Here is a 13042-nt window from a genome sequence, read left to right as displayed (position 1 = left end):
CAAACTCCACACAGAAAGGCCCTCACCGGCCACGGGGCTCGAACCCGGACCTTCTTGCTGTGAGGCGACAGCGCTAACCACTACACCACCGTGCCGCCCAATTTAATCGTCTTAATCTTATGATTACCAAACTACAGTAATACTACTAATAAATGTCTGTATTTACTAGAGTTAGGAATGCAAATGTAACCGGTCAGGACACAATTTTTAACATGAATCTATTTACAAAAAGCTAAAGTTCATACAAATATAGTACGTTGTAATATATAGTGCACATGTGTGTGTGTGTTTGGTCTGGAGTTGGGCAAGATAGACATAAAGCATAGTGACATTGTACCTCCATTATAAACACTGCTCCTGTCAGATGCAAATGACATCAAATAACACATCTGCATTGCTATAGAGCAGTACAGCAGCTTAGAGATAGATAATCCTTTTCTCCAGATGTGATGACTCTTCCAAAAACAGATACGTATGAAACACAGTTACATTAAGATAAGATAAAAGATAAGATATTCCTCTACTGATCCCAGTGAGGGGAAATTCAGGTGTTACAACAGCAGCTCAAGTACAGAATAAAATATAGATAAATGGAGACTAAGTTAAAAAAAAAAAAGGGATATAATAGAATAAAAAATAGAAATAAATAAGGACAGTTATTCACAAAAGGCAACCGACTAGTGGCCTAGTGGTAGCGTGTCCGCCTCTTGATCGGGAGATCGGGAGTTCTATTCATGGTCGGGTCATACCAAAGACCATCATAAAAATGGTACCTATTACCATCTGGCAAGGCACGCTGCAATACAGATGTGCATGGGGAGTTAAACTCTCGTGGTTACCAGAGGACTAGCCCCCCACTGTAACCCTAGCTATGTAATAGGCGAGAGGCCGAGGGCTATGGAAACGGAGATCGGCGCCGCCCGATGCGCCACCATTCAGAGTTGGGCCTGGTTAGTACTTGAGTGGGAGACTGCCTAGGAATACCAGGTACTGTAAGGCGCGGGAAGGGCTTTAACTAACTTTTTTTAATTCACAAAAGGCAGCAATAAACAACAAGAATTTGGTAGCGGCACTACATTTACTAGTGGTGTGTATAAACGAGTAGTGTAGAGCCATATAGCATGACACAATGACGTACCGTAAGGTAGCAGTAGATATTCTGAAATGTAAGTGTTGGACTGAGAAGAGAAGTAGTTATGTTATGGAGGAATGACATAAGATGTGTTATTGACATAAGTAGTTATGACTTAAGATGAGAGAGAGAGAGAGAAAGAAGCACAATGTTGAGCATCTAAGAGCTGACATATCACCTTGAAGTGTTAAACATATTCTTTTCAAGTCCTCATGGTGGTCTTGATGGGAGGAGAGAAATTTGAGAGCAAAAGTATCGAGAAGGTGGCAATGCTCGTGAAGCTAAGCATAATCTAAGTTCTAACTCATAGTCCTCTCCAGTAGTGAGGCAGACAGATGACAGCACTGTTTCCTGTCCCCTGTGTGTGTGTGTGTATGTGTGTGTGTGTGTGCTGGTGTGTGTAAGAGAACGTTAATGCCAGTGTAGCTGTGTGAGGCTCAGCAGAAGGAATTGCCTTTTTGCATTAACATTGTAAGTACTTTATTTGTTTTTCTTTATTCCATCGAAATTCTGCTTCTTTGTACGGTTTTATATCAGTACAAAGTATGTTCTCGCACTTAGACTTAGGTTTCAGTCAGTAGGTTCAAGTCACTGCTAATCGCACAGTACCTGAGACGCTGTTCGTGTTCTCAATCAGTTAGAATGAAATCCTTTAGTGTGGACGATTTTTAATAACCAACTACTGGTTAATGTGTGATTACTGGTACTGCTGTCAATCAACACAATAATGACTGGTGCATGTGGACACTTATGAGGCATTAGACTGGGTTTTCATGATAACTGTTAGTAGTAGTAATAATAATAATGATGATGATGATGATGATGATAATAATAATAAAACATTGGGAGTATATAAAGGGTTTTGAACAAAGATGTTGCGTTCTGTCTGAAAGCACTTAGGCCTCAATGGAACGTAAACATTCACCATTCTGCTGAGAAATTTCTACGTGTGTATCGACTTGAGACTGTTCTAATGTTATGAATATATCGTTATGTGGAATCTATGTATATATGAAGGATCAATGTATTGTTTTTTCTTTTTTTTTTTTTTTTTTGGGGATTGAAACTCATTCTCCAAACTCTACCCTACATGTTAATAGTATGAGCCAAAGGACCAAGCCAATAAATTACTTAATTTATTCCTGGGGTAATTTTTATTCAGAGACAATTGATGATAAGCTGATTTATTTTTCAAGATCAGACTCCTAGTATTGCAAACAATTCATATTTATAATGGTAAAATCTAAATGGCATGAAATGTGACGTTTTGATTCGTCTTAATTTTTTTAAACAGTAAGAAACTTGTTTATTTGTATACGTCTTTAATACTACTACTATGATAGACAGCGATTGAGAAAAAGAGCAACGAGTTTTCGTTATTGATTAATGAGCGCTCTTACCGCTTTGTCACTACATACACACTAAGTTGCTAAGTCATACAGTTTGTATCGATGAGGTTTATACGTTACTAGATCATTATAATACCTAATATTCACTGGGGAGTATGCCTGGAAATTATTACACTTTTCATTGTTTATCAACCAGGCAAATATTCCTTACTTTTGCGTTTGACTTGTATGTTCGTAGCTTAATCGTACGAGCCTTTACACTTTATACACAATGAACACAAAACATTATTTTTTAATGATGACTTTTCTGAAGGACACTTATGCCAGCTTAAAGATACCCTGGCAGCTGGTGTCTGTAATTATAATTAAAAAACCTAATAATATCATTATGGTTTACTCAAATCAGTTTTTATACTGGGTTTCTCATTCATGCATCATCTCAGGAAGGTTTTCCTCACCACTGTCTCATCTGGCTTGCTGATTAGGGATCCAGATGTCCTTCTGGATTTCTGTAAAGCTGCTTCCTGACAATATCGACATCGATAAAAACTCTATACGAATAAAACGGAAAGTAGAATATAGAGCGGGATCACCTATGGTGGAACACACAAGACAGTACAGAGCGAATGCACACAGGAGTATATAACTAAATCGCATATTAAACACACATCCTATAGTTCGGATATTAAAATGCATGATGAGTGTTTTTTTAATGATAGAAGCTTAGCTGTTGAACTTCATTAACTGAGATAAAAGCACAGTAAACCACAAAATATCTGGCTATGTCCACACTGGTCCAGCTGACACTCAAAGAGCGTCGAACACTTAATCCTTAACGAACTGGTGTTGAATTTACGAATATCTTTAAGGCGTCTCTCCCAGGATAATGATGTTCTATAGAGGATAATAATAATAATAATAATAATAATAATGTACTTAAAAGCCAGGTTCAAACTACTGACCACGTATAATCTCATGTTCAATCAAACAATAAACATGTAAATGCTTATTATCTCATTTTCATCTATATTCCATATTTTTTCCAATGATAGATGTAGTTTACAGATTAGTTCACAGTCGGAAACCATTTATATCTAATTTCTGTTCAATTACAATGCCGTTTACTTGCAGCATTTTATTTAATGCACTAATTACAAAGAGGTTGAAGCATGCTTTGCGTATATGCTGCCATTTTTACAGTTATCTTTACAGTTTAGTCAGTTTTTATCTGGATTCAGTGGCTAAACCAGACAAACCAAATAATCAGCTAGCTGCAGTTCGGCCACTGTGGGCTATACATCGAGTGTAGTGACTGTTTCATCATAAAAATAATTGATTGCATGATCTGTTGTTTGCTTGAGAGACTGTGGCAAAAAGGAAGATGGATGAAAGCAAGACATACAAAAGCAACACAATCTAAAGCAAGATGGAACAAAGCTAGCTGGACTAAAGCAAGGCGTATGAATGCACGACAAACTATCGCATGACGAACTAAAGTAAGACGAGAGAGATTAAAACAAGATGGACTAAAGTTAGACAGACTACAGCAAGATGGGTTAATGCAAGACTGACAAAAAAGCTAGAGAGACTTAAAGAAGACAGTTTAAAGTAAGATGGACTATAGCAAGATGCACTAACGCAAGACAGGTAAAAAACTAGATGGACAAAATGTTAGCTTGACTAAAACAAGATGGACAAAAAGCTAGATGGATTTAAAGCAAAATGGACCAAAGCAAGATGAATTAAAGCTAGACAGATGAAAGCAAAATGGACTAAAGCTAGAGGAATTAAAGCTAGACAGACTAAAGCTAGATGGACTAAAGCAAGATGAATTAAAGCCACTGTAAAACATTTCAAATTGGTTTAACTTGGGAATACAAGTTCACCTGCTGTCTTGAAAATGCAAGTTAACTCAATTTGACGATTATCTTTGTTTCAACTCAGAAAAAGTCTCAATTAGTCAAGATAACTTAGTAATTCAAGTCTAACCTTTGAAAACTTGCACAGATTAGTTCAATTTAAAACACTTTTCAGAGCTCATTGAGTTAAAGAGAAAAAGTAAGTGGACATAACTAAACAAGGCTGAAATGTTTTACAGTGAGACGAAAGCAAAATGGGCTAAAGGTAGATGGACTAAAGCTAGACAGATGAAAGCAAAATGGACTAAAGCAAGATGAATTAAAGCTAGACAGACTAAAGCTATACGGACTAAAGCTGGACAGACTAAAGCAAGATGAATTAAAGCTAGACAGATGAAAGCAAAATGGACTAAAGCTAGATGGGTTAAAGCAAGACGGACTAAAGCTAGATGGACTAAAGCTAGATGGGTTAAAGCAAGATGGACTAAAGCTAGACGGACTAAAGCTAGATAGGTTAAAGCAAGATGGACTAAAGCTAGACGGACTAAAGCTAGATGGGTTAAAGCAAGATGGACTAAACCTAGATGGACTAAAGCTAGACAGATGAAAGCAAAATGGACTAAAGCTAGATGGGTTAAAGCAAGATGGACTAAAGCTAGACGGACTAAAGCAAGATGGACTAAAGCTAGACGGACTAAAGCTAGATGGGTTAAAGCAAGATGGACTAAACCTAGACGGACTAAAGCTAGACAGATGAAAGCAAAATGGACTAAAGCTAGATGGGTTAAAGCAAGATGGACTAAAGCTAGATGGACTAAAGCTAGATGGACTAAAGCTAGACGGGTTAAAGCAAGATGGACTAAAGCTAGACGGGTTAAAGCAAAATGGACTAAAGCTAGATGGGTTAAAGCTAGATGGACTACAGCAAGATAGACAAAGCTAGACGGACTAAAGCTAGACGGGTTAAAGCAAGATGGACTAAAGCTAGACGGGTTAAAGCAAGATGGACTAAAGCTAGACGGACTAAAGCTAGACAGATGAAAGCAAAATGGACTAAAGCTAGATGGGTTAAAGCAAGATGAACTAAAGCTAGACGGGTTAAAGCAAGATGGACTAAAGCTAGACGGACTAAAGCTAGACAGATGAAAGCAAAATGGACTAAAGCTAGATGGGTTAAAGCAAGATGAACTAAAGCTAGATGGGTTAAAGCTAGATGAACTAAAGCTAGATGGACTAAAGCTAAGGGACCTAAATGTTTATGAGCAGCAGCAAACACAATAGTTCATTCATTCATTCATTCATTCATTCATTCACCTTCAGTAAAAGCTTTATCCTGGTCAGAGTTGTGGTGGATCTGGAGTCTTTCCAGGGAACACTGGGCATGAGGCAGAAATACATCTCAAATAGGACATCTGTCTATTGCAAGTGCAAGAACATTTTTAAATGGATACTATTCAACATTCTTAATACTGTCTATCCAACCATCCATCCATCCATTATCCGTAACCACTTATCCTGTGTAGGGTCGCAAGCAAGCTGGAGCCTATCCCAGCTGACTACGGGCGAAAGGCGGGGTACACCCTGGACAAGTCGCCAGGTCATCACAGGGCTGACACATAGACACAGACAACCATTCACACTCACATTCACACCTACGGTCAATTTAGAGTCACCAGTTAACCTAACCTGCATGTCTTTGGACTGTGGGGGAAACCGGAGCACCCGGAGGAAACCCACACAGACATGGGGAGAACATGCAAACTCTGCACAGAAAGGCCCCCATTGGCCACTGGGCTCGAACCCAGAACTTTCTTGCTGTGAGACGACAGCGCTAACCACTACACCACCGTGCCACCCAATCTTAATATTGTTTACTATGTAAATGTTGTATTATTTCAGTAACTATGTAAACATTTCAGTATTTCATACACAGTCTATTAGTGACTACAAAGTCGTACACAATAAACGTGTAAAAGAGATGTATGCTCTATGCCAAGCTATTCATTTAAAAGATCACTGACAACTAAATATCTGCCTTTAACAGCTCATGTAACTGACTACTGAGTTCACGTCTGCAGTATAGCAACGTATGTGGTGTATTTTCACAGGAACCGTAACAATCATGAGTATTTTACAGAACTTACAAGCTACAGGTTCATACTTTAATGTGTTCCTCTAGACTTGAGATTGTGTATTAGTGAGAAAGGTTATAGTAGTGTTTAGTGATGTAATAAGATAAAACAACGCCCTTTAGTCACTTGTCGCTTGCGTCTTTGTGTGCACTAATGAACTTATCCAGAAAAAGCCGAGCAGGAACGAAACGCTTAAAACTGAGGTTAAAATGATACTCTTTTTAGTATGCAATATATTCATGTCGAACGAAGACTACTTTTCATACTGAGACTAGGATTCCCTCTTTCATACGATGTGTCATACACACATTTCTCTCCTTTTCACTCCAACCCTAGCCCACACATACCACCCATCTTCTTCAGGTGTGTTCCTACACCCCCATATTTTCACTTTGTTGTAGGGTTATGTAGTTAAAAGAGGATAAAATGTAATTAACCACTCAAAACACTTATAATGCATAAGCAGAACAGGGCAAAGGAAGGCGTACTAGATTTTGACCTTGAACTGTAACACAAAGCTGAAGAGGAAGGAGGAAGTTTTATTCAAGCATAACAGAAACAGTCGTAATGAGGACGTAATCAGCCATCTTTAATTCATACCACTGTTATTAGGACTGACTTCACCAAACCATTAATTTGTAATTAGTCTCTTACACCATTGCAAAGCATTCTCGGCCCATTCATCTGTGCAGAAATTTTAGTCGCCGTGCAGCAGGGCTTGTTTCAGGTGCTGCTAAAGACGGTTGACTTTATTTCCTTTAAAGGGAAGTTCACCAGACCTAACATGCATCATACGTTAACATTAACATATTTACTTTGTATATATACTTAGGATTTATACCGAGTCAAGATGTTCACTTTTATTTCCTGTGTGTACTTTATTTGTCGGTTCTTACTGTCATTTTTTTCTATAGCTGTTATTAACTCTACCTTATTTATCACTATGCTTTTGTTAGGTCCTTTTTGGCCTTCATGAGACAAGGAATAGTATTATTTTCAGAAATGTTTTTTTTTCTGTTTCTTCTTCATAATAAACTCAGTTTGCCAGTCTGTTTTTTTGGTTGAAATGTTAAGTGTAATACTATCTAAACTAAAGCAAGTCTGCAGGTTCAAGAAACTCTGTCTTGATTACTGAGGAAATCATCTACTATTGGGGAAATATATATATATATATATATATATATATATATATATATATATATATATATATATATATGAGGGTGCATCAGTTGCCCTCACTTTCATAAAATCTGATGCATTTTTGTTTGGGTGTTCCTTTTCACCAATAAAGACAGCCTGTAAAATTTTTTGACCATATTCAAAAGTCTAATGGTGGCACCATGAGGTTCATTTTTTTTTTTTTGCCAAAAAACGCTTATTTTATGTTTTCGCGTAAGGTTTGAATCACAATGTTGGACTCCATTTATTGATTTCTTGTGAGCCAGAGATCATGTTAAGAACATTTGCAAGGGATTGAGAAGCATTAATGTGATTCATAATACATTTGTATTGTTTAAAAGTAGTTGAACAATGATTCAATGAACAGCTAAAACTCAAACTGTGCTTGATAATATATTTAGAATATGTACTAAAAATGTGTATCTAAGATATTTGGTATACTCTATAAGGTGCCATAATGTTTCATGAAAAGTGATTGAAATTTTGTCATAAAAGTCATAAAATAGCAGCTTTTTCCATAACTTTGAGCTCCTGGTGCCACCATTAAACTTTAGAATTTTGTCAAAATATTTCACCCAGTGTGTTTTCTTACCAAAAGGAACATAAAAACAAAAATGCATCATGATCGGAGGAACTTTTCATTTTTAGGGGGCAACTAATGCACCCTAATATATATATATTTTTCATTTGCCAAATTTGGTTCTGGCTGCAGTTTGGTGGCGTTTCACTTCAGAAGTTTCTTTGAAGACGACATTTTACAATGACAGTCCTGGGATTTAACTGAAGCACATGAGCCTAAACACTGCACTACCTATCGTGTTCAGCTTCTAGATAAATAATCACTTGCTATTTTTACATCATGACTAAAGTTCACTATACGTCTGAGTTAGAACGTAAACAGTAACAAACTTTACAGCAAATGTTAACCACGTCTCAAGATTTTTCTTTTTCAAGATTTGTGTTGCTGTGAAAGAGAAGTCTACAGTAATGAGGAAAGGATATGAAACCAGGAGAACGAAATGTGTTTTACAGAATAACATTTTCAGTTATATCCAGAGCCAATAGTTTTACTCTTGATGGCTGTTTTGAGATTCTACTACGTGCTAAATAACAGCTGCTTGTACCTTTGGAGTCTCAGGAAATAAATCATACCTAGAAATTAAGCCAGCACAATGTAATGAACTGATCGTTTAACTGATTATGAAATATTCAGTGAAATTTGAAATGAAGACCAAGTCTGTGATACTTGTTTGTGTACACTTATGTGACTGCTTAGGTTTTGGCTGGAAATTTTTTGTTTTATTTTGTTGTACTGACCAGAAAAGAAATATTCTTCTATGAGGTTTATCACCTTAATGTTTTAAAACCTTGAAAAAAAAGAAACTACGGTATAGTTTCATTGGGTTTATTGAACTTGTATCTTTATTAACATTACTTTCTAGTTAAATGAGAAAGACAAATGTTTATTAAAATTTTTACTCAACTTAATTAGCACTGCTCAGATATTAAGTCTGAAAATATCCGAGTATGAAAACATAGCAAACGATGGCACCTTTTCATCCTGGATGCTTTTTACGTTTTTCTAGACACTTTGATGGAGTATATGTACTATATTGCATAACGTGGTAAGAAAACGCATTCCATAAGTTTCCAGTGAAACAACGTAATGTAGGGCAGAAAAGTCCCTCAAACAAAAGTGATATTTTCGAGCCGTTTTATGTTACCTGGCTCGTGTAGTATAAAAAGATAATTAGATGAGTGGCTTGTTTGCATCATTTTGCCAGGGAATAAAAGGGGCGAAAAGGAACAGCAAGAGAGGATTTAAAGCCACAATAAACCCTGCTATTCAGAATTATTTTTTTTAAATGCAAAATACCCATGGCAGTACTTGTCAGTTTCAGGCCTGATGACATCATGAATGATAAGTTAATTCATTAATTTGCTATATTATTAAAAAAAAGGAAATCCAGTGGACAGGGTCTCTAGTAATTCAGTTTAAAAACACTGTCTCGTTAATGACACATTGAACAGATTCACACATCATCAGCACATTTTAAAATTTGTCACTATTTCAGCATCAACAGTGTTATATAAGCTAGACTGCATAAGCGATCATTACACTGGCAGTTAGTTAGTTAGTTAGTTAGTTAGTTAGTTAGTTAGTTAGTTAGTTAGTTAGTTAGTTAGTTAGTTAGTTAGTTATAATTATCATGCTCATCCCACTTAGAAATTAAATACTGGGCCCTATACATAAGAAACAAAAACAAAACATGACATGGTGTTTGGGTTCAGTCTCCACCTAGTCTGTCCTTTTCCTATTGGTCATTGGTTAGGAGCACCTGGAAAAAAGAGAAAACACACACACACACACACACACACGTTTGTTTCACTGTCAGGCCCTTCCATTGACATTATTATTGTAGTTAATTAATGCTGTGGCTGCACCTCAACCTAACCCTAACCCTAACCTTAACCTCAGTAATGAAAAGGAAACTTTTAGGTTCTTTTATTTTTGTATTTTTATTATTTGACCATAAGGTCAAAATTGTCAGATTTTACTATCCTTGTGGGGACATCTGGTCCCTAGTAGTATATAAAAACATACACACGCATGCACACAGTAGTCATATTTTGCTCAATCTGAAGTTTACTGATAAAACATGAGTATATATACTTCAAGTAAACAGGAGGTTAGGCCAGTCCACATGGGTTCTGTGGTATGCGGAGTACGTGAGAAACAGAGAACACAAATTAAAACACCACCACACAGTTAAGGCTTGTCAGCGATGGAATATTACACAGGAACATTACAGCACAGATAATATAATCACAAAAAACAAGAACAAGATGACAATTTTCGAACACATGACATTGTGTTATTAAAAAGAAATCCATGATGGGGTGACGTGGTGTGATGTGGCCCAAAGTGAGGTTATAAAAATAATTTTACAATAACAACATGCCATGAAGTGTTTTATTCCACTTATACAGTGGCACTTTACCAGCAATTACAACTCTTCATTATTTACAGAAAAATATGTCAGAATATTTTCAACCCAAATTGGATAAATACTGGAGCAAAACAACGTTGAGTTATCTTAACACAGCAAAACAGGTTATGCATTTAACCCAGCAGGCTGAGTTACAGATTAAACAAAGTGTTGGGTTACTTTAATAAGACTGTTAAGTTCAGTTGACGGAATGGTTGGGTTTTTATTTCAACCCAGTATTTTGGTTATACCGACTGCAGTATTGGATTAAATTGACCTAATTTATGAGTTATTATTGGCCCCTTTTCCTCCTTAATTAGCAATTAGCCTGATCATTATTCATTCATTCATGCACAATACAATATAAACAGAACAGTATATTAAAAACAGTATAGAACAGTATCAACAGTTCCAACTGTCAGTAAAATAGACATGAAAAGCAGACATGGGAAATCCACCCATTATTTAATGTTAATGTTAGACCTGTGAATCAAACACTAAACAGACCGGTTTGGACTAAAATGACACTTTTAATCCAAAATAGGCTTTATATCAGGATGAGACACTAATATGACGCTGAGCAAGTTTTCACAAGTTTTAGCTCTGTTTGAGGCTCAACTTTCATCTCATTCTCATCTCATTATCTCTAGCCGCTTTATCCTGTTCTACAGGGTCACAGGCAAGCTGGAGCCTATCCCAGCTGACTACGGGCGAAAGGCGGGGTACACCCTGGACAAGTCGCCAGGTCATCACAGGGCTGACACATAGACACAGACAACCATTCACACTCACATTCACACCTACGCTCAATTTAGAGTCACCAGCTAACCTAACGTGCATGTCTTTGGACTGTGGGGGAAACTGGAGCACCTGGAGGAAACCCACACGGACACGGGGAGAACATGCAAACTCCGCACAGAAAGGCCCTCGCCGGCCACGGGGCTCGAACCCGGACCTTCTTGCTGTGAAGCGACAGCGCTAACCACTACACCACCGTGCCGCCCCAGGCTCAACTTTATCAAACATAAATGTTAGCTTACTGACAATGTGAAATTATTAACACAATTAGCTAGCAAGCTATGATTAACAGTTATTCCACAAAATCGGGTCATACATGACCTGATAGCCAATGAGGCACATAGCACCAAGCCATGTACAACGAGATTGAGTGGAATAACTGTTTTATTCTTTCCACATTCACTAGATTTTGACAGAGCATTTTAATTTTTTGCAAATTTGATAAATAAAAACTTTATACAAAACATCAGACAAATTTTTTTTGTATTTTTGGGGATTTTGTTTTCAAGTAATTTTTATTTCGTCCTCGGTTGATTCAGCAATATGCTCTGCCATTTTGTTTTTCTCTACTCACGGTATATGAGCTGATAGCCTAGTAAGAGAGTAGCCAATCACACCATGCGATTGCTCATATCCAGTGAATGTGGATAGAATAAAAATAGTTATAAGATCAATATCAATCATTTCATGAAGGACATGTATCTGTGCTGGATAAACAAAGGTTACAAGTAGATAGAAACCTTTCTTTTACTGTGAAATCGGCCCATTTTCCAGTGCATGTTGAAAATTGTTGCAGAGGACGGTTGGAAGAATTGCTTTTTTTTCATTTTAATTTCTTACATAGTGCAAGTAAGGAAACAACTGAGTTAAGTTGACCCAGCTGCTGAGTAGATTATGGTCACATCTGGTGGAGGGGCACTGTCTAAAACCACTAATCCAGTAGCTGGGTTTCAGAAAACAACCCAGAATGACAAGCTTCAACGCCAGGCATTGCCCAAATGCCCAATTTGTCCGACCAAGACATTCAGGCAGAAATATTTTAGCGAGTTAGGCCTGTTCAGGCACATCTATGGTCGGCTTCTTTAAGCACAAAAATGATTTTCGAGCGAGTACATTACAAAAAAACAAGACGTATTAACCAGCATCCTCGCCTTCCCTGTGATCGCCATTTTGTTTTTTCTTCCCGATTTGTAACGGCAATTCTGATTGACTTACTTCAGGCATGCATGTGCATTTGTGCTTTTCATCACTACGAGTGGTCTGAAGCCAAGTGAAGATGTCCGGCATCTGTTGCTGTTGTCTGAAGAAAACTACAGCTAAAAAAGCTCTACTACTGGATTACTTGGATAATCGTAGTCAGAAAGAAGCGCAGGATAGATATATGCAGAAATTAGTTTATTAGCAGTTATGATCCATACAAGATTCTTCAAAACGACCGGAGTGACCGTGCAGATTAGTGGCCTAGCGTTAGCATTAGCTACATGTTGGAATGTACCTTCTTTTTTCCAAAGAGTCCTGATACGGAAGAACAGTTTTTAAAAAAAAATGCTACATTAACAAGAAAACTTTCTTTGTGTAAAGACTTTTCCCCTGACATCAGCTT

The 13042-nt window shown here is 37.2% G+C and overlaps 1 protein-coding gene across 3 annotated transcripts in view; it reads left to right on the top strand.

Moving 5' to 3' along the window:
* The first annotated feature begins 1463 nt into the window (after positions 1-1463).
* The window catches only part of cd4-1 (CD4-1 molecule), a 44379-nt gene continuing 32800 nt past the window's right edge, over positions 1464-13042 (top strand). For all 3 annotated transcript variants that reach the window (XM_060921603.1, XM_060921602.1, XM_060921601.1), the window contains exon 1: positions 1464-1603. The gene's annotated coding sequence lies outside the window, so the exon portion shown is untranslated. The remainder of the gene's footprint in view (positions 1604-13042) is intronic.

The sequence above is a fragment of the Neoarius graeffei genome, chromosome 5 (assembly GCF_027579695.1).
Source record: "Neoarius graeffei isolate fNeoGra1 chromosome 5, fNeoGra1.pri, whole genome shotgun sequence".
Lineage (NCBI taxonomy): Eukaryota > Metazoa > Chordata > Actinopteri > Siluriformes > Ariidae > Neoarius > Neoarius graeffei.
This window is presented reverse-complemented; position numbering and strand designations above follow the sequence as displayed.